The following is a 6,004-nucleotide window of genomic DNA, read 5'->3' on the forward strand; positions in this document are numbered from 1 at the left end:
CCCTCCAAACTATACGTTGAAGCGGCGTTTGATCGTTTTCTATAAGTATCTGACAATACATCTTGGCTATATCGCCTGTTATCACATACTTGAGGCTCCTGAACCTTAACAGAATTGATACCAGATCTTGCCCCATATATGGGGCCAATACCGGTCCCATCATCAAGATATCATTTAATGAGATGCCTTTTGCGCCTTTGCTAGAAGCATCGAATACCACTCTTAATTTAGTGGTCGAGCTTGCATCCTTTATAACGCAATGATGCGGCAAATAGTATTGTGGCTGTGCATTCCGTCTTGCGTCGTCTTTTCAAATTTTCTTCATATGTCCTAGTTCTAAGTGCTCATGAATAAAGTTAGAATATTCTTGTTTCAGTTGCGGCTGTCTTCCGAATTTTCTCTCGAGGGCCTTGAACTTTTGGATAACTGATTCACGAGAGTCTCCGAGTTCTTGAAGCCGTTCCTCTTTTATCGGCATGGACACTATGAACCTTCCATGTTTGTTCCGCCTATGTGTTTTGACAAAATGTCCTTCGCATAAGCGTTCCTTCGGGGAACGGGTGCTTTGCTTCTCGTTGTGTTCGATCTGCCAGAATCGAGCGATGTTTGCATTCAGCTGGTCATACATTGCCAAGTTGCAAATCGTACCGTTTTGCCTGTGAGTTGATGTCACGAGATTGCCAGCAGTTATCCAACCAAGCAACGTTTTCTGCCACGTTGGTTTTGTCGTCGAAAGCTTGATTCTTCCGATACACATGATGTCAAAGAAGACTTTTATTCCCAAGAGCAAATCTACTCCTGCTGATTTGTAGAATTCCGGATCCGCTAAAATGATGCCTTCCGGAACTTGTATATCCTCAATCTGGATTCTATTGTCCGGAATAAACTGAATGATTTGATCTATAATCAGACTATCAAGATCCACTTTGAAGTTGTTGATCCTGGATCGTAACTTTATTCTAATTTTTTTGTTTGTTTGCGTGGACATCCTTCCCAGACCACGAATTGGCATACAAACGGCAGATTGTTTGAGCGCTAATTTTTTAGCACAACTGCTAGTTACGAAGCAAGATTGCGCTCCTCTGTCCAACAAAGCTCTGCAGAGTATTTCGTTGCCTTGCTGTGTGCTACTTTGAACATGGCCGTTGCAAGCAGCACCTATTTGTTTCGCTTGCATGCGGCGTGATTTACGAATGTCGCTACCACTTTTCTTTCCGTGGTGCTTGTACCTTCTTCCGAAGATTCCGTTTTCTTGACTGACGCTTGATCCAGGTGAAGCAGCGTGTTATGCCGCTTATTGCTGTGACGATGCACCCCGAATAAGGATCGTCCCGGCGAACATCGGCCGGAAAGGCCGCCGGGCCATAACCGGAGGGGCCTCGGGTACCCGTTTTTAAGACTCTGAATACCGCGATACCGCTTGGCGACAAATACCGCCAGAGTCGGCGCGCACGCACACTCGGAGGACACGCGGTCCTCCCTACCCCGACGATTCCGCCGTCAAGCGCCGAAAAGATAACGGAGACGAGCGGAGTCGCTCGGTATAAATAGGGCCACCAGGCCAGGGCCACGACGAGAAACAGCAACTCCGTCACCGACCAGCTTTCCGATAACGATCCGTTGCATCTGTGATATCCTGCTCCCGAAGTCGGAAACCCGGTCGAAGAGTGCTTGGCCGCGGCGAGAGGGTACTCCGCCTCCGACGCCTATTCATCCCGAATACACCAGCCTCCACGAGCCGAGACCCGCTCAAGCACCAAGAGTCTTGGTCGACGAGCCGGTCCCCGGCGACCTGGAGGCTACCCTCCTCACCTCGCGACACTCACCAAAACCGCGACCGTCGTGTTCGGGGTCCCGGGTCAAGTTACTTGACAGGATGCCGCGCGTCCAGCCTACCTGCGACGATCCCGTCGCAACCGCCATACCGCGCGGGAAGTCGACCCGCCCGCGAGAACCGCGACACGACGGCTAGCCCGCAGACCGTACCGTGGAACCACGCCCACCGCGTCATCACGAAGCACGGCACGCCGGCCGTAGACTGCGCCCGCGCAAAGATTACACCGGTATACCATTGTACGATCTGGCGACGCACATCGACACTTGTATATAAATATATATATGTATGTATATTACCGTGTATATATTGTCCGTCCCACTAGCTAAATATACGTCAATTTAAACCATATCTCGCGTATAGTATCTTAAGACGCACCGCCGGCCTTCCTTTTTTCCGCGTTAAACCATTTTCGCGATCTAATACCAAAAACCCGACGAGCTTTCCGTGCGCGGAAAGTCGGTAAATTACATGCCGCCCGAACAGGGACCAAACCGGAAGAAAAGAAGGGCCGCCGGCCTAAAAAGCTGGATCTACGATCTACATAAGGACGTTCTCCTCGAGGAGATGGAAACGCTCGGGCTAGATACAGAGGGAAACCTCGATACTTTGCGGCAACGTATGAGCCAGTATGTAGAGGAAAATCCGGACTTGTTCCGCGCAACTGCGCTCCCCCTCCGACCGAACCAGCGACAACCTGACCAACGACGCTAACGTCAACCTCCGCCGCACCGACCGCCACGACTCACCATGCACCGCGCAACTCCCACCGACGCCAGCGGACCCCCGGACGGGTCCACCCCCGCTAAAATCATGAATCAAATGCGGAAATGGGGGGTACATTTCGACGGGAAAGATCCGTGGGGTTTCCTGAAGCGAGTCGAGGAACTACACGCCGGCTACGATTTTTCAGATCACCAGGTTTTGCTGGGGTTACCGGAATTATTGAAAGGGGATGCCCTCCTGTGGTACCGAAACTCGCGGGATGCATGGGACGAATAGCGCGACTTCGTCAACGATTTCAAGGCGACCTACCTGCCGCCGCGCTATCGAAGTTACCTACTACGCGAGATACGCGACCGCGTTCAAAAACCAGGCGAACCGTACCTTTTTTTTTTTTTTGACGGAGAGGAAATGCGTTACCGCGTACCCCAGACCTCGGGGGAGGCCTGGCGGTTATGTGGGGCTCTCCCCCGCCGCCGACGTGCCGGCGAGGGCCTACCTACTAAAACCTCTCCGGGTGTCCTGTCCTGGTCCATAACTGGAGGGGCTTCGGGAACACGTGCAGCATATTTTTGGAGCCCCCCGGACCCAGTCGGCCAGTTGGCGGCCGACTCGTTTCGCCAGGGGTGCCTTAGCGGTAGGCACCTCTGGCAGGGCTTTAGGGCCTAGTCTGCCCTAGGTCGGGAGAGAGGGGCACCGTCCCTTCCCCGTCTCTTTTCCTGTTGGTGTTGGGGGTACAGGCCCGGGGGTCCGGCCCTCGCCGGATGGTTCCCGGACCTAGCTGCATCTTTGCAAGCTCCCATGCTCTCGTGGGGAGGGGGCACTTGCCTTGCCCCACTCCCCTCACCCCGGCGAGGCTGGGAGGGTTACCCCTCCTGACGGGAAAGAGGCCGGAGGGGGAGCCTCAATGTCATTGGGGGTTAGCCCCGCCGGGAGCCAAACTTGGCGTGAACTGCCTCGCTCTGTTTCGGGTCCCATATGCAGGGCCTTCGAGAGGCAGGAGACTTATCCTCCCTGTTGTTGTTGGGGAGGTCGCCGTCGCTTTCCCCTTCCTCCTCGATGGTTTGGAGGGAGGGGGGTGCAGCGCCGGCGATCCTTCTCCGTTTTCTGCGGGGACCCTCGCCATCGGGGGGGGCCAGGCCGGTTTCTCGGAGGGCGGAGATCCCCGCCTCCACCGTTCTCACGGGGGTTGGGTCGGCGACGTCGTCGCCTGCCCCCCCCCCCCGGGTCTTCCTCCTCTCTGCCTTTCCCTGGCAGTCTCGGCCACCTCCTTCTGCAACATAACCTGTTCGCAGAAGGAGGCGACCGCCTTCTAACAACTCTCCCTGAGGACCATTTTAGCAACGACGGCCCCCAGGGAGAGGTCTTCCCCAACTTCGTTTTTAAAGACTCTGCGCAGCTCGTCCTACGCTGGGCAATGCTCCAGCGTGTACTGCGCAGAGTCCACCTCCGCCTCGCAATGATGACAGCGCGCTGTCGGCTCCTTTCCTATTCGACACAGGTACTCACCGAAACAACCATGTCCGATCAGCACCTGCGTCATGCGGTAGGAGAGACCGCCCTATGGACGGTCCACCCACTCCTCCAGGTGGGGGAGGACGGCCTCCAGAACCCGGGTGCCCACTGTTGGCGGGTTTTCGACGAGGTGGTCTCGCCATACCTCGATCACCCGCCGACGGGCTCTCTCTCTCTCCACGACGCCATGGTCTTCGGGGGGATGACGTTGCCGTATGGCGTCCCGGACATGACTGCGTGCATATACGCCCATCTCGCACCTATACCCGGGCCCCGGAGGTTGGGCATCAGAACTCTGAGGGCATTAGCCCAACCGTGAGGCAATGTCGTCGAAATGTTCGACGAAGCCCCACCGGCCGTCCAGGGTCAACCCCAGGTATTTCAAGGTTGTCCCCACCTGGATTTGGGTTCCACCCACGAGGACTGAGGCCTGTGGAGGGGGCCCCCAGAAGCCATCGTGGAAAAAGATGGCTTCCGTTTTGTGTAGGGCCACCCTCAACCCCAAGTCCTCGATTGCACCGACAACGCACGCCACCGCCCAGTTCGCCCTTGCGACTGCCTCTTCCCAGGAGGTCCCCCCAGCCACCACTAACGTGTCATCGACGTAACACACCGTGTGGCAGCCGGGGGGGAGGCCCGTGCGGAGAACGACGCGCAGTGGGGCCGAATTGCAAAAACGTGGCCAAAATATAAAAGAATTATAAAAAATTATTGAAATTGTGTATATTAGGGTTTTCGATGTCGCTGATTACAAATCTGAAGTCAAAATTTGAAAATTCAAAATGGTGGATCAAAAATGGCGGACGAAAATATTAAAAAATCGTATAAATGAAGCGAAATTGAGTATAGTGGGTTTTTCAAGGACGCTGATTATGAATCTAAAGTCAAAATGAAAAAATTTTTAATGGCGGATACAAAATGGTGGACGAAAATGTAAAAAGGATGTCACAAAAGGGATTTTGGAGTAGATTTAAACAAATAAAACAATTTTATAGTCATTATTTTTATTTTAATAACAAAAATCTTGCTCGTTGTCAGATTCATATAAACTAAGCGAGGTTTCGGTTGATGATCCCGCATAATCACTATAATAATTGTGTGGTGTATTAGCAGGAATTTCGGGTGGTTCCAGTAGTTGAACAGCTTCTGCTGCCAATGATTTCAATGGTTTTTGAGGAAGTTTTCGAACACTTGAAATATATGGATCTGAGGTAACCAACAACCGATTGAAGACATCTTGCATGTTCGCTTCTCTCGAGCATTTTCGGGAGAAGTCTTCGTGAAATCTTTTTATATCCTTATTTCGTGATTTCTGTGCATCTTCCGAAAGTTGTCCAATCGGTAATAAAACATGAGCTACTATTTCTGGCCCGTGAATTAAAATTTTATGTACAGAAGTTGGCATATAATACCATGGGTATAAGTCGACATATTTCCGCGCAGTTTGCAAACAATATTCTCTGAATTTATCGCAATTTACATTATGGCCACTGGAAAGAGTCTGCAGAATAACGTGAAAGCGATGAATTAAAGACTCGTCGACACCTGTTATTGTAGCAGATGTAGTTTGTGTTCGAAGAAACGCCGTGCCGTATTTCCATCATTGGTGCTTCCATATCCTGGCTTTGGCCGATCGACGACAAGTCCCAGTTGCGAACTGAATCCCTTTTTTATAACACGTTTACGTTCTTTAATAACATTCTTTTCATTCGCCGTATGTGCTTGCCACTTTTGAATTCCAAGCTTGTACGATAAATGCAGACAGCATTCGAAGAAGCGTATCTACGCATGCAAAGTCGAGATATCGAATCGCAAATTGTCTTCGTTTATTTCCTTTCTAAGAATATAATCAATGTTATTAAACTCTTTCGATGTACCTCTGCACAAGAAGCAACGTTGCGCAGACGTAGTGCCTGTCACCGCGTTACAAAC

Source organism: Solenopsis invicta, chromosome 12, assembly GCF_016802725.1.
Source record: "Solenopsis invicta isolate M01_SB chromosome 12, UNIL_Sinv_3.0, whole genome shotgun sequence".
NCBI lineage: Eukaryota > Metazoa > Arthropoda > Insecta > Hymenoptera > Formicidae > Solenopsis > Solenopsis invicta.